Below are 25,244 nucleotides of genomic sequence, written 5' to 3'. Positions count from 1 at the left end.
GTGCAATTTGCTTCCATACCCCTCCTTCCCTGTCCATTAAGAGGATCATACACAGCCTGGAGATAAGAACAACACTTGGCCATGGGGACCTTTGGAAAACAGCACACCTTCTCTTCAAGCTGCTCTCAGCTAACATTTACTACTTCCCTTATATGAAAACAGAATGCATGCTTTTGTTTTGTCTCTTGCGTAAGATTTGGGAAACACAATTTCTACCATCTACCAGGTTGACCACCAGATCCCGGGCAGACTTTGCGGCCTCCCTTGCCTCTGGCTCCAATGGGAAATGGGGGTAAGGGCACTACCTAAACTCCCAGGGAGGCCTTGAGGACAAATAAATACATCAAAGCTTGCCAACAGTTTGGATACTGTGCAGACCGAGTAGATGGAGACCACACAGCACTGTGCCTCTTACGCAGAGTTGCTATTGCAGTGCTGGCACACATGAAGCCCTTTCATCCTGGGGGAGTATCCAACTCCAACAGCCGGGCTGGGGTGTATGACTTCTGAGGGCCTGCCTAGTCCGGAGAACCACAGGTGTTTTCTCCAAGTGGAGGCCTAATGCCTGACTACATGATAGTTTAGGGCTGTTTTTTTTTTTTTTTTTTTTTTTTTTTTGGGGGGGGGGGGGAATTTCTACTTTGCAACTTGTATTGCTTTAAATACAAAGGAAAGTTTTGTTTTGTTTTCCTCCTTTTGATCTTTAAACAAGGAAGAAATTGCAGAGTTAGAAAGAGTCTTTATGTTCAAAACAAGAGGCTAGACTCACTTTGAATAAATACTAAAGCCTTGTGCTTAAAGATCCATTAAGTACAATCAAGTTGCAAGGTCCTGATTGTGATCAGATAGCTGCAGTATGTTAACAGCCTTTGTCTGTACGTGAGTGGGAGTACAGAGAGGGAAATGCTTTCATAGAAAATAAAGCAAACAGCGCTGTCATGTCTGGTTTATTAGGATATTAGGGGTCTGCAGACGAGCGAGGTAAACAACTGCCTTTATTAAAAGTAGCAGATCAATGCTACTAGATTAGCAGGAACTGAGAACAAAGCAGAAAAAGAGAAGAGCATTTCTGCCTAGCTGCACTCTCTCTCCCACACTGTTGAGCACAATCCCTGGTTATGAACAGTAGCAGCAACACACCCTGCCAAGTGGGCGATCAAATTTTAAGACCCAATTAAATATTTCCTCAAATTTAAAGCCTAAATGGAAATGCAGCCATCTGTCTATGCTGAGGAAGGGCACGTATCTGTGCTGATGTAAGAGCAGATGAATGAGTGAATGACTCAGAAAGGGGAACAGCTCCTCTTTGGCTCTCCACTTAGTTTTCTGTGAAGAATAAGCTAATCGAACCCAAGGGAGGTTGGCTTTCTGTCTTTTCTTGGCCAGGGAACATCTTTCTGCTCCAGCTGCTCATGGAGGAAGGCACGAGGTGGGAGTCAGGAGCTACTGATCTTCCTCCCAGGTTGGGGCCAGAAAATGATCAGAGCTGACCGGGAAGCAGAGCTGATGGCTGGGAGCTCTGAAGGGCTCCTGGGAGATTGTTTCCAGGCTGAAAGTCAACGATTATGTGAGTATCATCTTTGGGCTTGCCTGTGCATTGGTCTTGGAGAGCTTTACATCTCGCAAGATAGAAATGGCTGTATGAACCTCTGTCCTTCTGCCGGCACCCCAGAAAAAAAACTGCCACGAAAAGATGAAAATGAGTGTTAATTTATGTGACCAGCTGAATGTCAATTTAGGGGTGGTTTTACAAGAACTTTTGCCCATGTATCTACCTAAGAAAATCTCATGCTCATTGTAAGTTACACAGTCATGTAATTTGGAAAGCAAAGGCAAAATTCAGGCCTCTTCTTTACCAATACTTAAAAACTTTTCTCTACAGAATTAGCAAGAATCATATTTGGAAATTAAAAAAGTAAACAAATGGTGTAACTTCTGAAAATTTTAGTTCAAGACATTAACTAATAATTAGAAAACTATTCTCTTGATAGTCTATTACATTTTGAGTATGTGTTTTTTAGACTCAGCATCTATCATGACTTTAACACATCTGAGAATTTCCATGTATGTTCTATACATCACTGCTATATTAGTGAAAAAACGTCTACTCATATGTGGTCAAAACACTCATTTAATGATTTGATACATTTATGTTTATCTTTTCTAGAAGATCAATATTCATCAGCTCCTGAGTGTTGTTAACTAGTCAGCTCACATATTTCTGTAAGACTATTGTTGATTTCTGTGAGAGCTGCAAAACGGAAGTCATTCTGGTTTCTGTTTTGTAAATCCACACACAACCACATTTTACAATACTGCAAAAAGTTGTCATGAAATTCTCTATGACTAAGACTTCACTACTGGATTATATGAGTAGATGATTTGCTATTGTAATAAATAAGGAAAGCTAAATTACACTTAGCAAATGAACAAATGAGCTCTTTAAGTGATCCATTATCCTCTTTATATTATTCTGTTCATGTGATATATTATGAAACTCAGTCATTGAAAATGGGTATCCTATTTCTTGCTTTACAGTGGATGTAATCAGGTGAGGTAAGATATGTACTTTCTGTGGGTTAATCAGCTGCACTTGTCCAGGGGGGAAATAATTTGCAACGTGCTGTTCTAGGGAAAAAACTGAGAGGTTGTAACGGACCACAAACCGAACAAGACTCAGAAATGTCCTGCTGGTACAAGAAAAGCAAACACCATACTGGGATGTATGAACAGGGTAACAGCAAGACATCTGAAACAGCCCTTCTCATTACAGTTGGCACTGAGAAGGCTTCATGTGGGGCTGCGTCCAGGTTTGAGCACTACGCTTCAACCATTGTGTGGCTCAACTGGAGACAGGGCAGAGGCAAGCACCGAGACACATTACAGGTCTGGAAAATGCGACTTCAGAGGAAAGCTTTAACAAATTGCAGTTAATTAGCCTATAGAGGAAAGAACTAAGGAAGCAGCACTGAAACAACCAACGAGGACATAAAAGGATGTTGTGAAGAAGAAAGGCACAGTGTGCTCCCCATGCCCACGGTGGATAGCCTACACAGGAGGCCTCTGTTCCAGCAAGGAAGAATCAGGTCAGGGATGGGTGGACTTAGGAATGAGGGACACCTCATGAAGATGAGCCTTGTCAAGCATCACAGCAGGCTGCGTGGGGAGGATCTTGTATCTCTGTTCCCAGACAGGATAAGCTGGAGGTATAATTGATCCCGTGTTCAGGAAGGGATAGGCTCTTGACCTTGCAGCCCTTCTTTCTTTTATTTTAGAGATGGACAAACTCTGGCAAGCCAATGAAGAGCACTGACCACCCCTCACCTGGCCGTCAGTGGCTGGCCATAGAGGTTTCAGAGGCCCTGCAAAAACCTCTGTAACTTACAGTGGGGGAACAAACTGTATGACAAAATCACACCATTGTTTGGTTCCCTCCTGGAAGAATACAGCTTTATTATTTGATTATGTTTTTAAGCTGATCCAGGGTAACAACTGACATTCTCAACCTACATAAACATTGCTAAACTTTTTAAAAATTTTACTAGACTTTTAGCATCAGTGATAACTAGTGACAATGTATTTCAGATTTGATTGAACTCTTGAGTAAAAAGTATAACCTCTCTTAGCAGTTTGTTGTGTATTATAAAGAACAGGTAACTGGAAGTTCCTAAATTGCCTTCTCTATAATATTCATTACTTGGTATAACTCTATCAAGCTCCATGTTATTTGTTTAATCTCCAGACTAAACAGCTTCAAGATCTGCACTGTCTCTTCATATGGAAGTCTTTTTGTGTCTCTAGAAATTTTCATCAACAGTCCCTGAATCATCTCTGCTGGACTAAGCAGCATATGCAAACCTTTTTCTTCTAACTGAGGCAATGGAAATAAATGCACATTTGGGGAGGGAGCAGGGGAGAGGATAGAGAAGAATTTATGATCACACTTGTTTTTAGAACATTTTTTGCACATCTGATTTTCCACAGCTTTCACAATACAAGGCTACAATGGAGGAATTACAGACAGTTCTGAGAGTTTGTTCTGAACTTAGGAAACAGTGCATGCAAGGCATATTGATTTCTTTGTCTATATTGATCCTTCTTCATTACTTAACTCTCAAGCCCATAAAAGCTGACGGATAGAAAAAATACTGATAGCTTATTATTGGCTTATTAGAATTTCTATTACAGGTGGTATGTGTTTTTGCATTTTAAAGGAATAACAAAACAGTGAAGTCAAGATTTTTTTTTCCTCATAGAATTAGAAGTTAATCTACATAAACACAAAGAAATAAGGAAAAGCATCCAAGGTACTGTAAGTTCTGTTCTGCTTGCCCACTATATATGAATAGGAGCCTTGTATTTCTTGTCCTTCTTCTGTCTATTCAAGAGCTGCTAGATTTTTCAACCAAAATGTGGTGCATGGCAATAATTTACACATTTGCTTCAGTGCTGCATTTCTGCTCCAAAGCAAATTGCTAGCCAGTCTTGACTCCTAGCACAGCTAGACAGAGGCTGAGAAGATATGACTGCATCCCAAACTCAACACCACCTCCATACACTAGCTAGAGAGCTGACTGGCAATGTAGGAAGTACAAAGCTTCCCCCATCACCGGAAGTAACAGTGGCAGGAGGGTTTGATAAGGTCAAGGAGGTGAGGAAGGTTCCTGTAAGGCAGAATGTCCCAAGGCCATCTTCAAGGAGAAAGCGAATCTCAAGCTTTCTCAGACCATGTATGCATCTCCAAGAGGTATCAAACCCTGCCTTTTGAGGTAATAAATTATGGCATTTAAAAAATATTTCAATGACATTGTTACCGTTGCGAAAAGTGATCAGCTCGGCATACTCACTTTGTCTGCCTTCGGGTCCTTTTGTCACAGAATTACAGCATAAAAGATGACATTTTGTTGGAACTTTTTACTGATTTGCATTAATGGCTAGAGGTAGACAGAGAATTCTAATATTGTCTATGGGTTGCCTGGCATTTGAGGGCTTATGTCAGATCTTTTGGGTTATATGAATTTTTCCTTTGATGTAATGATATTCTTTATTCTTACAAGAGCAAAGAAAATTCTCTTTTCAAAATGTGTAGTTAATGAAATAACAGTCCATATCACCTAACGCATTGTGCATTTCATAAATATATATTGCAAGTTAGGACAGACAGCTTTTAACAATTCCCTCACTCATCTCACTCTAATTCTTTGAGATCTTCTGGGTCACTGTGGATTTCTTTGAGAAATATGGACATAGTGTTGTAGCTTATCTGCCTTCTGGATTTCACATCAATGCAGATGATCCATAAATAGAGCACATGGACTCAGAACTCCCAATCTTTGCTCATTTTGCAAGTATACGTATTATTTACTTGATGATACGTGTATTAAGCTACAGTTTTGAACAGACTCAAGCATCACTGTCTTCTCCTTCTAAATCTCTATAGACACAGTCTAACTGTGTGCATGTTCAACTGCAATTTGTGTCTGTTCAGATCTGGTAAGGCTGGGTTTCTTCATTTTCAAATCTTTGATAGAGTACTTGAGCAACCACAGGCAAAAACCCCTACTTTTTCTAAAGTAACATGTACGCAATTAATCCTGTTGCACAAAGTTGACAACAGGAGTCAGCAAAAGTCATGGAAAACAATGAGGTGTCCAACCAATAAGACTAGGAACTGTGCTGAAGTATGAGCAACAGGCATGATAAATAAGACAGAAACTAGTAGTATAAAATGGCATGCTGAGAAATACACGAACAAAATACAGAGAGGAATTTTGTTGTGTGTGAATATTGTGTTATAAACAATATTCCTGGTTCTCTCTCTCTCTCTCTCTCACTCCTTTTTTTTTTTTTTTTTTTTTTTTTTTTTTTTCCCTGTCCTTGGTGCTTTTTGCTCCTTCTTTGGTGCATGCTTGTCCTTTTTGTCTTCTCTTCAAGGAACTAAGATGTGACAAAACTGCTCCAGTCCAGCTCAGCTGACATTTTGTCTTTTCTTTAAGAAGAACAATTACTGTAATCTCTAACATCAGCCAAAGGGTTGCCAAATGGTCTCTCTAGAGCTAAAGTTTAAGGAAATGTGGTATATTGCTAAAACCAAGTTAGTTCGCTGTTTATATGTCAGATGCATTAATCTTTTTCTTTTCTTATTCTGCATCTTTAATAAAGGATGATAGATTTTTAAGCTAGTTGTTTACCATGGTATTATGCAGACTGAGATTTCTCTGTCAAAAACATGAGTGTATTTAATTTTCTAATGTTCTGCAGTGACAAGGTCATGTTAACACCACTGTGCCTCTAGACCCATTAACCCATTGAAACCATCACAGAATTAAGTTGTTTTCCCCTTCATGCCAGGCTGTGTCCCGGGGGCACAGAGGGTGTTTTCCATAAAATCCAGCAGTGATTTGTCAGCATATTTTCCACTTTTCCTAATTTCTCACAGTGTTCACACTCAGGTAGCTTTCCCAGTTCTCCTTTCAGGATGTATCTGGGTGGACTGAGTATCGCCATCCTTCTATCCAGCAAAACAGAGTTTGGGTATGAAGCTAAGGCTACTCCTCCTTACCTAAACCCAAGCAGAGCTTCCACTTTTTTTGCCAGCCAGCCAAAGTTCCCCTCCTTACAAGTCCAGTCCACTCACTCATTCCTAGCTGAAGACATTCCTCTGCTCCTCCTTGTCCTGGGTACACCTGGGAGGCCCATCTTTGACACTGCAGAGCTAGCTCCCCATCGGCCTCCAACACGGGGAGCTGAAACTCAAAAGAAGGCCATGCCTGCACCCTGGATGAGCTAAGCTGCTCCTCCACCTGGAAAGCTGGGTGCAGGGAGTCTGCGTACAGTCCAGATGCAACCAGGAGCTACACTGCAGCATCCACGGGGAAGGGAGCTGCAGGGGAACAGCAGCTACTAATCCAAGAGCCCTTATACTGCTTCTGGAAACAAGCAGGTAAATCTACAGGGCACCACATGCTGCTGTTGAAGTTATGGGGGTATGCTCTGAAAAAGTGAACTGTTAGGCTGTCTTTACCTCAGTGAATTAAATCATGATGGAAACATGCCTAGGCAGTGGGCAGTTGTCATCTGTCTTTCAAGACTGTAAGAATGGTCCCCAGCCTCACCGGCTGTTTCATGCCTACTGGTTTCAGTGCTGGAGAGCAGTCTTGGGCATGTTTAATTAAGTAGGATAGATGTAGCCTCTAGTTGCTTTTACCAACTGCCCACACTTCTCCCAGATTCTGCTGCACCTGAATATTTTCATCAGGTCGGTGTTGCTTCCTCACAGGAAAAGAAAGCAAAGCAAAGCAAAACAAAACAAAACAAAACAAAGCAAAACAAAACACTCAGCAGTACCTGAACTGACCATAAATTCAAAGCTGATCGAAAGAAACAAGAATGATGCTGCAAATAAATATGACATTGTAACTTATTCAGTAGGAGTGTGCACATGTGTTCAGTGTCTTCTGAAACCTCCTAAGCTCCTGATAAACCCATGCAATCATCTTCTGTTACCTATGGTTTTGCTAAAGTCTAACTTTAGATAAAATGTGTCTGATACAGAAAGACTGAGTTTATGGAAATCTAGAAAGTTATGCACATGTGAAACCTACTAATTATTTTTTACAGATGATGTTGGCAGATATATATAACCTATCAGCTCTTAATGTGGAGCACTTATGGTGATAATACATTCACGTCCATTATACAGTTCTGAAATGAAAGCAGCTAATATGTTTGCACTGGCCAGCACTCAGATATTCACAACTCAGAAATTTAAAATTGAAGAGAACAAGAAAAAAAGGGCTCATCTACATCATTAACTGATGTTACACAACATTTCATTCTGAAGAAAAAACTATTCTTAAATTATAGGACTCTTGAAAAATAGCCAAAACTCTGATTTCTTCTTTCCCACACTAGAACCAATACATGAGAACCAAGATGAGAAGTAGTTTATGTGAGCTTTTTTTTTTGCTTTGGATTTTAATGGTTTAACAGCATGTACAAAATAATCACTCTCTGAAGGACAGGAAATAACTGCTGCAAGGATAGGTCTAAGTGTGGAGCTTAAACAATGCTGCAAACCGTCATCTGGCCACACTCTAACCTTTTTTTTCTTTTTTTCTTTAGTACTCATTTAAAAAGTACCAGATCAGTAACAACAGAAGCAGAGCATCTCTGGTCAGCAAAGAAACTGGCTTTCCCCATCTACCACAAAAATGTTTCACCTGTGCATCAAATTGCAAAGGTTTTTGCAGCCAGTGTTTTTTTCTCTCTTGTAAGATTGCATAGAAAGTCATTCCAGCTGAAAAGCTGGAGATTTTGTTCTTCTAGTTTTATATAAAAAAGCAGCTACAAAACATCAAGCTGTTCTGAGAGTTTTTTTTTTTTTTCAACAGCCAAACCAAAACAAAAGAACTACTTCAAGCCACATTTATTTTTGCACTCTTCACCACTGAAATGGACAAAAATCAATCAAAACACCCCACTCCACTCTTCCTCCTCCCATTCTTTTTGCTTTGATAGAAGAGAGATTTCAGTGCCACTTGAGCTTTTTGGAAAAAAAAAAATCAATAAAAATTAAAGCTCTAATGATATAGTTTGGAGCATTTTATGTGGACTTAAAGAAATGGGAAAACAGGCTTCAAATCTCTGTTTTGAGACAAGGAGAGAATGGATTTCAGATCGGACTTCTAAAGCCAAGGGAATTATAAGAAATTTGGTTATACATCTTCTTTAATCTCCCTCATTTATTTTATGCCACTTCGCATAAATAATTAAGAATCCATGAATACAAACGAAAATGAGAGCGACTTTATAGCTTTGTGGTCAGGATACTCACCTGAGAGCTTGGAAACCTGCCTGCCATCTCCACTGCAAACACATGAAGCATCCAGGGCCCTTTTGCAGGGTTCAGAGCAGGCAGGCTCTCACAGGAGGTGAGACTGACTGGGACCGCTGGGATCCTCTCACTGGACATCAGTGCTAATTGCACAGCCCCTTCTCTTTTGGCTAACACACTGCCACCTTTCAACTTTTTTTTTTTTTGGTCCAAATCAATCCCCAAATACAGCCTAGATGCACGGTTATGTCTGGAAACTGTGTATTTTGGATGGGGGGTCATTAATTTATACAGTTAGATTGGTACATTTGCATTGTCGTTGACACCAAACATTTTTGAAGACAGACAAAAAAGAGTATTTTTGTCTGTCCTTTCAGATCTGCCCACCACCACGTCTGTACACAAGGTGGCCACCTGCCATTTTGCACCTCCTGTGCAAGACTTGGTTAAGCTTCAGGCAAGTTGAGACCAGCAGTACGTGCCTTCAGGTTGCTGACACACTGTCAGCTGCACGAGCACCAGTAAAGAAAATCATCATTTCTTAATACAGGTCTCTAAAACACACACACACTCTAAAATAAATTGACTGAACATTTAAACCTGCTTAATTTTGGAATCAATTCCACGTTTGAAATAATCTACAAGTTGGAGCAGCTGAAGCATAAAATGTGTTTGAAACTGAACAAGTTTAAATATTGAATCAATTTTGACATAAATGTGTTTGCATATTAAGGCATTAAAAATGAATCCAGTTTAAATATTAAGCTGATGAGAGAAAGAGCTGCGCTAGGGAAAAAAAGATTAGGATGACCACTAAAATTACAACACACTCAAATATTAGAAAATCCTGGAGTTTGTTATTTAATCTTAGTGAGACAGCTCTGGCCAACGGAAAAAGAAAAATCCGGTTGGCATCAGTATGTAAAAGAGTTGGTAGCACAGGATGGCAATGGGTGGAGAGTTTCTAATTTGGATTTTGTTTGGAGTTTTGTCTTTATCTGCTTTCAAGGGCCTTCTTGCAAGATCCCTTTATGCTCACAACTCTGGTCTCTCTTTTTTTTTTTTTTAATTATTATTGTTTGTTTCTTTATTTTTTTTTCCTTTCCCTGGGAGCAATGGAAGGGCCCACAAGCTGCATCCTTCCACCCCACACATATTCTCTTGTGTCTTTTTGCCTCTTTCCTTCCCCAAATTCCCACTCCACTCACATACTATAATACCTCTAAATGAGCTAGCTGTGGTCGGCTGGGACTCCAAGCATGGGTTTCAGTCTGGTCAAACATGCCACATAACCCTCTTGACAGCCTGCTACAACCCAAGGGGGAACTGCTTGACCCTTCTGCCCCTCTCTCTAAGCAGACAACCAGTGCAGCTTGTGGCACGGTCCTGGCCATCCCTTTCCTATAACAGTACCTGTGGGAGGCACTGGGGAAGGCAGGAGGGGAGGGAAAGGGAAGGAAGAGCAGCGTACAAAGTTCTGCCTGTAAAAGGAGAATAAGCTAGTGGGGCAAATGTGCTCAGGCAAAACACAATCACATGCTGCCATAAACAATTTCCTAAGCCTGGCATGAGGGAAAGCACGTTACTGAGCAGGTTCAGTAGCTCAGTCTACGTTTTTCACCTGAATTCAGATGACTGCGTATTGCCAGATTTTATGCTATTTAGCCAATTATTCACTTGGGCTGCTCATCCTCTGTTGAGAAAGCTGCACCTACCTCGCTCTGCTTGTTTTTCTGAGAGCTCGTGTGGCTGGAGACGCTGCTTGTCCTCGCAAAGCATTCAGGGGCACGAGGCTGTGGGCTGCCCATGTTTTCCAGAGGCAGCCCCTATGCACCTGAGGTCTAGCGCTCCCCTCGCGACTCTTCCACCAAGCTGGCTCTGCGTCAGGATCCATCAAGCAGCTTACATTCTGCCTCCAACGCTAATTCCACAGCCAGAGGGAGATGAATCTTGCTTAACCACTTTACCTGTGAAATTGTCCCTTCCTCCACCTCGCCACCCGGCGCTGTTCCTGCTGCAGGGCCCAAGTAGCATGGGAACTACTCCAGGTGAGGGGTGCACTTTGCAGGCAGCCGCACAGCCTCCGGGAGAACACCCTGTGATCATTAGCCACTGTTGTAAGCTTTGGTACTCACAACCAAAATTACAGAAGGATCAGTCTCTGGAGACACGGTTGTCATTTCTGCTAGGCTGCACAGAGCTGACGCTAACTAACCTCGGTAGCAAAGCCAGTACACCACCTCCGCATCTCTCCCCACCACCCCCAGGACAAGACAGTGGCACTTTTGTAAGAACGAATGAAACCTGGGGCGGAAGACTTGAACGCCTTGAATGTTCAGTCTGTATTCACCCAAAAAAACCCACAAAAACAAACAACCTAGCACTGCTTTAAGCATTAACAGTCCATGAGCTAAATCATTTCTCAAGGAGAACGTTAAATACTTAGAAGTCTGGAATTGAGTCTCCTTGCTGCTGAAGTTTCAAAGAGGATGGCAGTTTTATGTCTTTGTCCTCTCTGTGTGGAAATCTCAAAGAATACATTTTTTACTGGAATTTTATTTTAATGATGGAAAAGTTTATGCATGACAAGAACTATCAGCTGATTATGTGAATTTGAAGGCCATCAAGCTGTGGTTATCAAAAGATAATGTTAACGAAGTGTTGCCTGTAGTTCTGCAGCGTGCATCAAAAATATAATCTTCAGAGAAAAGCAAACAGGGATGTTTGATGACAGCAGGTACAGAACCAAGGCCCACTCAGCCCCCTGCCCCACAGCTGTGAAATTTGTCATCACTGCGAGAGCAAGGCACACCAATGCTGTCACACCCACCTGTTCTTCTGGCATTTGCTCACATCTTCTCAAAAAGATGCTGGATACCTGGATACACTATTATCTGGAACCTGGACTGTGGTTTGAATTTTTGGGTAGACCTGTGTGGTGCCAGGAGTTGGACTTGATGATCCTTGTGGGGCCCTTCCAACTCGGGATATTCTATGATTCTGTGATTCTCATTTTCTTTCCTTCTCTCCTCTCACCCATGAGGATGTCAGACAATTTTATTCTGCGACATGTTTTATGTCCCTTGAACACTCCAACTGGAGTTCACTGGTGAGCTGCCTCTCTCCATATGCTTCTGTGAGAGAAGTTCCTCACAGAGCTCATCTTGGCTATGTAAAGTGGAATCCCTTCAAGTTGGAGGGATTTTTATCTTTAACTTTACTGGAGGTAAAATCTAATGCAGCAGTTTCATCATCCCTATCTGTAAGGACCAAGAGGAACAGCAGTGCTGGAGCACAGGACAAACCCCCACTTTGTGGATTTTATTAATTTCCTTTATTTATTTGCCATCAACCTTTCCTTTATCATATGCAAAGGATTTTCTGCATAAAAGGACAGAAGAAACTCTGTCCTGCTTCTTCCCGTCTCAACCCGAATAGGTTAAATTGCCATGGTTACCTCTCCTGTACTACTAGACTTTGAAATACTTCTCTATTTCACTCCAGCTTCCCAAGCTCAAAGCTGAGCTCTAGACAAATTTAGGAGGATTTTTCATCAGGATATTAGCTCCCCTCCCAGAAGTCCCCTTTTGGGTTTCGTTCATGCCTCCAGCTTCCTTCTGTGCCTGTTTAAACCAACAGTTGCAGCAAACCTCCAAATCAACAGCCTTGTCAGGATGAATAATCTAAAATTAATGTGCACTTGTCGACACGCATTACTGTTCCTGACAGAGACGCGTTGCCTGTGCTGGCTACAAACCGACAATCCTTCAGAAGAAGTTTGCTCACCGCGGTCTCAGGGCTGATGGAGAGCAGGGATAAGGCTGGGAGTTGGGTTACAGCTGATAAGTACAATGGCTCCTGACACGTCAAGCTCGGAGTGAATTCACCAAAGACCAGGCTGCTTATTTTTTTTATTTTTTATTTTTCTTCTTCCCTGCTGTTTGCTTTATTCTCACTGGTGATGGTTATCACGTTTGTACAGCACCCCCTGAGAAATCATACAGATCAGTTCTGAACATCTTGTTTTTACCACCGTCCGCTTCAAGTGGAGGAGCAGGCGCCTGAGTAATCCAGCGCACCACAGACACACCACAAATGCACACTTTAACCCGTAAGTTTGTGCTGGGCTCTCCTGTTCCCACCTTGCTTTTTTCTTGGCTTAGCTCTTAAAATCCCATGTGAGGTGTTGTGGGCAAACCGCAGTGAGTGAAGGGGGCTCCACAGAGGGGCACGGGGGAGTTCATAAGAGCAAGTGTAGGGCTGCAGCTGTTAGTGCTGTGCCCGCTGAAGTAATGAAACCAGCTTGGAATGAAAATAACAGAATTAAGTATTGCTCTGATTCTGCCCCCCCTTTTTTACACAGCTCGGTAATCAGCATTCAGCATATTGCTGCATTTTTAAAGCCGACTGTTATGGAATTCATGAATTCTTCTTCATGAATACCAAAGGATGCCGTCTTTTGCAATTTAATAGGTAACAGAGTCCCTTAAAAAAAAATTGTTGCTAAGCTTTTGTACGTCAACACACTTATATGAAAATTGAGAGAGAGGCTTTTATTTCTGGTTTTGCTTGAACCTTGTCACGGCCTCTCTACCCGCTCACAACTCATGGCTGGTGAGGGACCCCAAATGCCCTTTGGGAAGAAGGGAGAGGATGCCTGCGCATCCTGTGCTGTGCCTCCTTTGAAACAGCAGGGGATATTTGCGGAGACCAGAGCGCTGCCGTCCTCACCCACCCACCTCATGCTGGCTCCCACCCAGCTCTCGTCTCCCGGCAATCCTCACGTCCGCCTCCCCGGCCGCTCAAACCATCCAGGCTTTCGCCCTGGGAAATGCCAGCCAACCCCTCTGACCTGCAGTCCTCATCTCGGAAAAGCCTGCCCCCAGGAAGCCCTGCTGCCCTTCAGTGATGCTACTCGTGAGGTGACGTGGCAGGCTGGCTCCCTCCCAGCCACCAGGACAGAGGTGGCATGTGGTGGCTCTGCAGGCAGAGAGGGGCATCCCCTGACGCTCCTCCCGAGGGATGGCTCTGGGGAATTGCAGATTATTTTGCTTTATTGTTTTCCCCTACTCTCCACTTCTCCGAGAAGAAAATTACCTAGAATTTACTAAGCTGCACAAACAGCTAGTTGGCAGCTTTCAGTGTATTTGGAAAAAAACATTTCCTTGGCAAAATGGTATGCAGGTTTGTAACACCGGGACGACACTGTCATAATATGTTGTGGGGCTCAGACTAGCATACCAGCAGATTAAACGTAAAAGAGTGCATGCCTCCTCTCAAGGGACTTACTGCCTGAGAAATACATGTCCTGGGCTGGTGCTGAAGAACAAACACCTCTGCAGCCCTCGGCTGATGCTGTGTGCCCAATCCTGTGCCAACTGCAAACAAAGCTGAGGGCCAGGCGTGAGGCATGCCTTTATCTCTTGCTTTTGCCTTCGGACTCTTGTCTAGCCAGGGAGGAGTGTGCTGGAAGAGATGTGAATTTGAGCTGGAAGAATTTTGGGGGCTGCAGGAAGGAGAGATAATGCGTGTGGGAAATGGGGATGAGAAATAAAGCTTCAGGAATTAGCTCCCGGTATATGGTGGAGCTTCACGGCTAGGCACACTCATTTCTACCGCAAATGTTCCTACAAAATACTGGAAAGTAGAAATGTGTCTGCATTTTAATAGCAAAAATAGCCAACTTTTGCACTCAGAAGAACTTTTACCTACAAGGTTTCAGCAGAGGTTTGACCCGCACGGAACAAAGATCAGGGAACCCTGTTTATGTAAAATGGGAACAGAGACAATTTATACCTGGGTGGAGCTTGAGGCTTCTGAGCCCCCAGATCACCGACTGTCTCGAGCACCCAGCTAACAAGCCTGTCCTGGGGGGGCCACAGCCTCAGATGTATCCCTGTCCTCTCCATCTGCTCCCCATCCTGAAGGTGCTGGGGACACACAAGTGGGGGAGGATTTTGAAAGCAGAAGAGGTCCCTGGCAGCTACTTCCCATTGAGAGCATCAGGCTCTTAATGACACACATCCCACTGGAGGTAGCGCTGGCTTTGTGCGCCTTGCCATCCAAGCCAGGTGAGCCAATCTGCCTTTTTTTCTTTTCTTTTTCTTTCCCAATGCTCTCTGAAGACAGGCTGCTGGGAGGCATCGTCAGCATACTGACTCCCTGCTGCCGATTAGAGAACAGGTTACATCTCATCAGGTTATGCCATGGCACGTGTCTGTGAAGACAACATGAGGTGCGATCATGCCACAGAAATTAACAATGCAGAAAGACATTTTCTTGATTCACAGCGTGGCATCAACCGATACATCTGAGGAGTGGATTAAGGGCTTCCAGCAGTGAGGTGGGGAGGAAGTAAGGGAACAAGCTGCCAACTGGTAAATATCCACACTAATTTTGCAAATGCAGGTATTTCATGTCTTTCCTAATCTAATCGTGAATGCAAACTGGATTACTGCATCTGACATGACAAGAATAAAACAGCATCAACAGACTCTTGAAATGAGCAGAGTGAGTTTGCTGGAGGAAGTACATTGCTGTCACGCTTGTAATAAAGGGCACTCCTAAAATGGGGGGAAAAGAAGTGGGAAGGGCAGAAAAAAAGCAGAAAGAGGCACGATTTTTCCCTTATACAGAGGCATGATTAAGTTAACTCTGCACTAAAAACAGAAGATTTTTCCTTCTGACACTCAGTACAGCATGGAAATTAGGTGAGACAATCCACGCTGACAAGAGAATTTAGGGAAGGAAGCCGCAAAGACTGAAGGTGGTGGTAGCACTTTCCCAGGGTCTGTCAATGATGTGCCTGGGGAGATGTCTGGAGGCTCGGCAAGAAATCTGTGAAAGTGCAGAGGGTAAGGAGAGGAGCTGTAACCTGGCACACCAGGACAGATAGGCATGGAAAGGGCTATCGCCTGCCCTCCCAGTGCCCTCAGCCTTGGACAATCATTTAAAGCACCACTGTAAAGAGAAAGCACTTAAAACTCTTTTATTTTGTTTATCATAGCTGTACAGAAATGCAGAGCAGTAGAGATCTTGCTCTGTGTCATTTTCAGGTTACTGTTAAAAAAGCCCTTACAACTAGCAAAGCTGCGCTATTTCCCCAAGCTCCTATTTTCTGTCTGTAGCATGGCTCAGGTGATCTCAAAACCGCTTAAAACTCAGGTCCAGAAGAAGAGGAGCTGCACCTCACCCTACCCTGAAGGCTATTTCCTGGCTGCAGCACATGTAAAAGGGGAAAAAAAGAGGAGAAAACATGCTAAGAGAATGGTTGCAAAGAGAAAAACTTTAAAGCAGAAAGGCAGAAAGAAAAACAAAATAAAACAACAACAAACAACAAAGCAGGTCTGAGAAAGTTGAGGTACTACTAAAAAAAAAAATAATTTTACAGGTGCTGTCTGTGGAGAAAGTGGGCTGAAAGACAAAATGAAAAAGCTGTCACTGCAAGGAGGGGCAGATCCCACAGAGGCAAAACCTTCCCAAGCAAGGAAGCTCTGCCTTGGCTGATGGATGAGAATGGATGAGATGTAGAGGCTGCCTTCAGGGAGCTTTGCATGGGACCAAGGCTTCCTAGAGAGACGTCAGCCCCTGTGGCAGGTGGCAGCAGGGCACTTCCACTGGGGTAGCTGGGACCAGCCACGGCGAGATGGAGAAAGAGAATGGGAGGACACTGAGTGCAGCCTGGGGAGGCGAGGGACAGGAGCAGCAGTGATGGAGGATGTGGAGATAGGAAGGAGACAGTGGAAAAAAAATGTGGAATTACCACCCCCAACTTGCCTTGCACTGTAGCGTATGGAAAACCAGCCTTCAGTACTGAAGTGTCAAAGGAAGCGACAAAGGAAAAAATGAATCAGGCCTGAAGCAAAGAGAAAAAGAAAATGCCAGAGTCAAAGAGAAGGAGATGGAAAAGACCAAGCCTCAAGCCTGAAATGACTAAGTTTAGGGCTACAGAAGAAGAAATTTAGGCAGGAAAAAGGAAAGCAGAGAATATAATGAAAGAGAGCCAAGTGACTATGGAGGAAGGCTCATTGCTGTCTGCTTTAGCTGCTCTTCTGCAGTGAAGTCTACCACAAGGCCCAACAGTATACTTTGGTGTTAATAACTCCTTCTGGAATTAAATAGCAAAGGCGTCCTGGGAGGAAAGCCAAAGTGTTGATGCTGGTTGTCTCACTGCACCCAGCAGCCGCTTTGCCATCTCCCTAAAGAAGGGTTCACCTCTGATGTGTCTCGCTGCCTTTCCGCACACACTGCAAGAGCACCAAGGCACAAGAGGTACTCTCATCTTCAAGAACCACCAGAGCTAATTTGCCCTGGATGAAAATGTTACTGCTTACTTCTGCTTCTTTCTCCACTGGCAATTGCTTAAGTAACTATATTTTTAGCTTGGCCACAGCAAGCCTCCAGTTATGAACTTCTCATCCTAATATGTCATTGACATTAATAATGTCTCTGACTACTACTGAAATAGCGAAAGATTGTGCTTTTTGGCATTTTTTTTCTCTCAGAAATAAAGCCTTAACCAATTTCATTTCAGTCACACAATTCATTCTAAAATCTCCCTCCTCTGCTGCCTTCAATCAAAGCAGTATGTCGTTTCTGGGACATGAAAGGAAAGCAAGGGATGTCCTGTTAGCCCCCCATTTGCCCAGCAAGAGAGATCCATCTTAAGTAGGAGTAGTGAAGGAACCAAAGTACAGGGAAATAAAACAATAACAACCATGAAAGCAAAGTAATCTGGCTTTAGCTCAGTTTAATGAGAGCAAAACTTGCCCCTAAGCTTTCAAGGTATTGCATAGGCTCAAAAGACAACTCCTTCCCATTTTTTTTTTTCCAGACATTAATGGAGCTACAGTTCTGCCCTACTTAGAAACTATAGAGGCAAGAGACAGGCTGCTGCTTGAACAGTAATGGAGCTTTAATTCCTGGAAATCAAATGCTTTTTGTTGGTATTCAAATAATCACAAAAGGTGCTGTCTTAAATCCTAGGAGCCCATGAGAGCAGCAACAAAGTGGCTTTATCTATGTATGAAGAAAATACTTCCATGTCCCAGAATTTCTGAAGAATTACTGAATGCTCTCCAGAGAAAACCTTCCCAGATGGTGGCATGAGGTGTCATCAAGCAAACCCCACCTGTTTTCATCCCTTATCATCCCTTATCCCCTTAATTTTCATCATACTCCCTTATCACAGAGGATGAGTGATGCTTTTCCTTCTGACATTTTGCTTCCGGACAGATGAGCTCGACTTGGCCATAACCACTGTGAAGCTGAAATGTGGGTCTTGCGTTCTGTCCTAGAGCCTGCTGTTTCCCCTGGCTCTGCAGAAGATGGTCGTGCTCATTTGCATGGTGCTACCAGCACACTCCATCCTCACAGGGACTGAGAGCTGTTTAGCCAGTTTATTTTACCGGTTAACCCTTAACTAGTGAAAAGACTAATGACAAAACACATCACAACAAAGGCTACCATAATATTCTGCCCTTTGTGTAGTCTGTGTTTGAATCCCTGGTCATTAGGTCAAAGGCTTTCTGTCTCCTAACAATCTCTAGAATAATGTAACTGCCCATATAGATGTATTGAACACATAGCTTTGTCTTATGGGGGGAGAAAAGGGAAATATGAGAGAAAGCAAATGGAGGGAAAGAGAGGTGGGAAATGGAAAGGGCAAAGCAGAAGGGGAAGGGACCACTTCAGTCCAAACTAATAAAGTCAGAGTGTGCTGGATGGAATCTGCACTCCAAAAAGGAAAGTGCTGCAACACGATGATTTTATGCCATCATATTAGCATCAATTTACAGCCCTACCTTGGGGCTCGGTACCCATCCCAGTAACACCACTGCATCCCTCTCCAGCAAAACCCATCTATCTGTCCTGAGAGTCCATTCATAAGGAAGGGGAAGGGGAAAGAGAAGGATGACCCTTTGTCTTTGCACTGGGCTGCTCCTGCCTGCTTGCACGCTGGGTTTGTAACACTGTGGCATTTTGCAAAGCCGCATCGCCTGATGATGCCAGATGGAAGCATTACAAGCGGAGGATGTAGCTCAGGTTGGGGCTGCCTAATAGTACTGGCTGTAATTCAAATGCAAGCCCTGTCCGGCCAACTCACTCGTCCCGATGAAAGGTCAAGGCCTTACATGGCATGGCCCCCACTGATCCGTGCGTTGCCCAGCCACCAGGGGAGGATGGTCAGTGCATGCAGCAGGCCTTCAGGAGGCACTGGTGCAGAAGGAGCTCCTCTGGTGAAACTTAAAGGAGACTGATTAGACAACGCAAGTTAATAGAACTGATCTAAAATGCTCTTAATTGTATTATTCCTGGTAATTATTTCTTCCAGTAGGAAAGGGGAAAAACAAAAAGTCAACCAGCCAGAACTAATGAAGAAATATTTTATGGTAACTGTTTGCATTAATAATAATATGGAGTGTTATGATTAATCAGAGGGGCACAAACACAGCAAGTTAATTGCAGCTTGCTGATTATAGATTCTGAGGTTCAGACTAATGGGTAAGTGGACATCGAGCCAGATTTAAATATGAAGCAGCACTACTGATTGCCCTGAAGTTTTCAGCTGCATAACACAGATCCAAATCTGACCCATGGCCTTCTTTTTCTACTTGGTTAGCTCTGTTTGGACAGGTAATTAGATCAGCTGAATACCCCATTCTTTGACTTTAGAGCATAAATGGAAAAGCTTTGTTCACCAGCTCATTGTAAGCCTAGCAAGTGAGCATTCAGTCATTGATGCCAAGAAGTTAATGACTCAGCCCTGTGTTTTCTGGAGAGAAAACCTGGCTGTTTATCTGAGGGGCAACGCAAGCTCCCCAAAAGAAGGAAAGTGATGGTCACTGAAAGGGACAGGCTAAGGTGAGCAGTCTGAAAAAGTTTCTGTCAGTTTTGAACTGTGGGCATTTCTAGGACAGAAAAGCAATTGCTATTTAAACAAGCATCAAATCCAAGTCAGGGGCTTTGAGTTTCATCTCCAGGCCAAACAATTAATTACCAAGAGCATAAGAAAGAATTTATTCTTCACCTCCTCCCACACCTCCTCCACAGTATTTTATAATTGAATGACTCCGTTGGAGAGGTTTTGCTTTCCAGCTTACTATTTTGCCAGTTTTGGAAGAAGGATAACAGACTACAGGGTTGTTCAAGTTTTGCAGCGCACACTCTTGAACTACAAAAGCAGTGGCATCAATGTATAGAACAACTCTAATCTACACAGATTTTAACGACAGGTAAGCATTAGTAATACTGATATCCAATAGTTATTAATAAATAATTAAATAATGGTGTATTATCCTGTTAGCTGCATAGCAATTAGACCTCATAAATATCTGTAATGAAATGCACAGTTCAATGCACTTTCATTCAAAGTAGATGTCTCTGTACTTGAGATGATGATCTGCTTCAGGAGTGGATTATAGCAGGTACTTGGGGACTTTCTAAGAGTTAAGCAGGTACTTAACCACTGTCCTGCAGTGGGATGGACTTCAGCACCATTAAATTCACCCTGGCAGAAACGTGCATCTTTTATTAAGCATGTCCTTAACTGAAGAGAGACAGTGCCAGAGGATGGGGTGCTAGTGAAAAACAGGGTCAGGCTTCTGTCTCAGGTTTACTGAATATGCATCACATTAATTTTTTTAAATGGACCAGTCCTGAATTCACTCTATTTTAGAACAGAAAAGAGGAATATTATCTGCAGTTTAGGCAAGAGATTTCTTGCCTTGCTGATGTATCTCTGCTCTCTCATCCTTCTGGAAATATTATCCCTTTAAGCGGTTGCACCGTTTCAAGCACAGCCTCATAAAGAACTGATCCAATTTTACCATCCCTCTCTCTGTGGCAGAGCCACCATAGCAATGCTGAAGGACAGTGCTGACTGGGGACCTCCACAAGTCTGGATAAATACATGTTACATGAGGAGAACGGCTCCCCCGTGCCTGTGCAGCAGGGTCTGGGCAGGCCCACTGCCCATGGGAGACATAGCCTCTCTGCAGATGCAGACTACATCAGATTTACAGCCCACGTCTGACTTATCTGCAAGCAAACAGCAGTCATCTGCTGGACATGCAGCAGCCTGGGGTGCTGAGCATCTGGGTAAGCATCTTGCTGCCACAAAAATACAGAAAATACCTGTCCCGTCAAGAGGTTTTCCTGTATGAGACCTGGGACTGGATCATCCATACAGGACTACATAATACAGGATCATCTCTATTATCAAACACAATCCTAGCATTGACTGGTGGGTCTCCAGGGCCTTTTCAAAGCTCGGGCCATGGGAGCTTACGTGCTCACAGTGTGTTCCTTAAGACATGGCTCTGTATCTACATCTGTACATCCAGGCTGCACATAATTAGTTTAAAATCTGTTGGCTTATTTCAGTTTCAGTTATTTCAGCCAGTTTCAGCTGGCTTATTTCAGAAATGACAGCACCAAAAATTGCAAAGGTCCTACACATATTATATAAAATTGTAGCTAAGAGAAGAGAGACCCATATGAATGTCCCATGGAGAGAAAACCTGTATGAAGTTCTCCCCAGTTAGTAACGGTTTGTGCTTGGCTTATACCAGGTGGGCTGTGGTCATAGTTGGCTGACTAGCACATGAGTGACTTGAGCCTTGTCATGGAGCACATCCCTGGGGGCCTTGAAAGTGTCTGGAGTTTTGTTCAGATGCTTACAGGACATGGGGAGGCAAACAGATGTTGTGGGGATGGCCCAGATCACAGGAGCCAGAACAGAGGCAACAGGCTACTGCAGAAGAAGGACAGGCATCTGTGGGTGTAGAAAACAAATCTTAGAACACCAGTTTTTTTTTCAATTGCACTGATCCTGGAGCAACTTATTCTTAAATTATATTGTACTGACTGTTCCTCTGCTTCTTACTTGGAAGTTATACAAAACAAGTCCCAGATGAGCTCTCACATCTCACCATGAGATAGACCTCAGCATCTAAGAGTCAGAAATTTATTTTACCTGTGCAATTCCTAGCGATGTTATTCAGTATTCTTGTGAGCCTCATGGCTACTGCATAAAATATTCCACGATAATTTGTCACCATTATCTAGTGCTTTACTAATGTTACTTAGGTAAATTATTATAATCTCCGTAAAAATATTTCAGTATTTCATTTACAACTTTGTTCAAAGTAGTCTAACGAAAATTAGATTAATAAAACATCTGTCTTCCAATATAGTTCAAAGTATCCTAGCAAGGTATGTGTATGCCAATTAATTCTGCCATAAGAAGCAGAGTTTCGAAAGGCTGCTTTAAGCTATCAGGACATGTAGTCACATCTTCCATTTTTCCTGAAAATCTGTCTGTAATGAAGGGGGTTCAAGTCAGCCCCCAAATGAAACATCCTGGCCTTAGTTAACAACATATTTCACTAAGCAAAAGTGTCAACACTAAAGGCATGCTGGGATCAATAACCTTCGTTTGCCTTAAAGATCCTAAAATGTTTTGCTTTCCTATGTCACTTCCCATTTTCTGCATCTGCACTGCTTCTTCTTCTCTGCTAGCCTGTGACCACACATATCCTAGTTCCCCACAGCTGCCTCCATGGCTCACAGAAGAAACAGCCTCCAGTTTACAGTCAAATAACTCCCGAAGGCTGAATTCCAGTTGCTCATTGGCATCTAATAACACTGAGCCTAATGGGCAATGAAGCATATTCTATTTATTCTCAGGTGCTTGTTTTCAAGAAAAAAGCATACATTATGTTATCAAGGAGTACATTACCAATATTACATTATCATTACCATGACATGCTACTGTCTTAACTCTTCTTTTTCCTGTATCCCTTGCATGAACAAAGCATCCATGCAGGTTCTCTGCTCATAGGAATTTCAACCTTGCTTTTTTTGTTTGTTCCTCCAGCACCCACAGCAGTCTATATGCTAGCTTAATTTAATGACAACAGTAATGGAGTACTGCAATGGAAAACTAAAATATTCAAGAATAAGATTGTGCCCCCTGCAGCAATTCAAAAACAGTGATATTTAAATTGATACCTTGTACTTATTAAGAACAGTTTCTACATCTTTTTTTTTTTTTTTTTCCTAATGCACCATATTTTAATGGCACTTTGAAAAAAATTTACGTGTATTAAAATGCGGGAAAAAGTACTACATTTTGTTTATATTTTGCTCTATATTTGGGACATAGAGCTGTTGGGAAGAAGAACATACCACACCTATTCCTGTGCATACAGAACTTGACCAGAGGATCTGTGACTATTTACTGTCCAGGTCAAATATAAGGGGAAAAAAAAAAATGAAGTTCTTAATTATTTGAAAAAGCTTTCCACAGGGACCTAGACCTGTCACTGTAGAGTCTGAAGCTCTCTGCTACAGGGGTTGTCTTCCTACGTGTTTCTGTGGAGCGTGTCATCAAAGTACCCAGTACCCTTTGCAAGATAGCCCTTAATAATAAATAATAGTAGCGCAGGATGTAGGGTAGCTCATTTTCCTCCATGGTCCACTGATATTGTCTACCTTTTCCTGTATATATTAGCGTACCCACTAATATATACTTATAACACTTCAAAGGAATTCGGTGCTAAAAATCCCATCAAAGTTAGTGGAGTTGGATTCAGATCTGATGCTGAATATATGTTTGATAATTTTCAATCCTACCTTTAGTAGCAAATATTTCATGTTCCAAGACTGGCAGCAGCAGTGACTAAACTCTATTACTGTAAGAGACATTTCTGCACTTCCACTACAATAGTAGTGGAATGTTTTCAAGACATTCCCAGTCCAGAGAAGGGGAAAGGCAAAGGATGCTGAGAAGAATAAACACAACTGCCACACACTCCCACTGCTACCCTTCTGTGACAAATACTGCCTGAACTGGAATAGGTTACTTGTGCTGGTACAACGTTCAAGCTACGTATGTAGCTATCACATTTAGCCAGTTGAGATCTTGTTTTCTTGCAGTCTACCAATCACTTCCATGAAACAACTGGTTTTACTAGCATTCTGTGTGATGCACTTCATAAATTGGGAAGAAATCCTCCTGAATGCCTGAAGCTAGACAGAACACAACTCTATAGACTTTTTTTTTTTTTTTTTAAGAAGTAAAATCAACAATCCACATTAGGCTATTAGGAATACAAGGTGGAATTTCTATCCTAGAAAAAAATGTATTTTGAACACTCTAGATTTAAAGTCTCCTTTTGTTCTGGAAGGAAAAAAGGACCACATCACTTAAGAAAGATAACACTATTTTATTTTCTGCAGGTCTGCCTTATCTTCTTGTCCTAACCCTGACACATCTATACCAGGTCCCCACAAAAGGATTTCAGTGTTATTGCGGGAACTCGTCAGAAGAGTGCAGTGTATAGCAAGAGAGAGTAGCACTGGTGTCACGCAACATGTCTTGTGAGCAGAATTAATATCCTTCATTAGATAGGCTGGTTTAGTTGAATAAAAGTTATGGGACCAAAAGCGTGCCTAACTATATCATCAGGTCCAAAAACAGTTATTAATTCTTCTTAGAAACATTGCTTTGCCAATTAAAGTTGCGGCAATCACCTTCCATCAGGAGGCTGGACTAGGTGTCCTCCATAATGCACGGCATGCAGACCGCCTACAGTGCTTGATGCCACGATGCCTCATAAAACTACCTCCACCTTAAGAACTCAGTGAAAGTTTTATAGCAGAGCACATCTAATGGATGCTTGTAAAAAAACTCCACTTACTTTGTCACAAGTAAATAGGGTGAGAACTTGTTCAATATTTAAGTACTTACATTCTGCTCTAATTCTAAACTAATGTACTTAGTATATAATTTTGCAACCAAGAAAACTAATAGAATCGAATGTCCTAATGCATAACACTTTTCATCTTGTATACTGTAGCCAGACAGCTTTTTACAATTAGTACTACTACTGCTCTTTTTTTTTTTTTTTTTTTTTAAGCAAAGTAATACATGTACAGTCATTAAGAGCTGCAATGGAATACACTGGATGCCCACAGTTTTTCTTTACCTTTATCTTCAGCATGAAGAAAAAGGAAAGAAAAAAGATTACCTAATGTGACTAGAAGATGCATGCATAGCTAAGAATGAATACAGACTGTGTGCTCAGAAAAAAGCATTAAAGCATTAGGGCAGGCATTAGTAATCCCACACTATGTACTTTAGAATAACTTGCTGCCACAAAGATAGATAGTCGAGATAAAAATAAAATAAAACAAACAAACAAGCAAAAAGTGTAAGAATTTTTGTAAATTCCTCATACAAGCTAACTGAAATCTTTGTAGCACCATTATGGGGATGTTTCAGTCAGTCACAGAACAGCCTGATTGAATGATAATCAAATTAATTATCTACATTAACTGAACAGTTGAGAGCCCAGGTTGAGATTTAATAAACCACATTGCATGAGGATGCTTAAAGATAAAT

The sequence above is a fragment of the Netta rufina genome, assembly GCF_964035555.1.
Source record: "Netta rufina genome assembly, chromosome: 2".
Lineage (NCBI taxonomy): Eukaryota > Metazoa > Chordata > Aves > Anseriformes > Anatidae > Netta > Netta rufina.
This window is presented reverse-complemented; position numbering follows the sequence as displayed.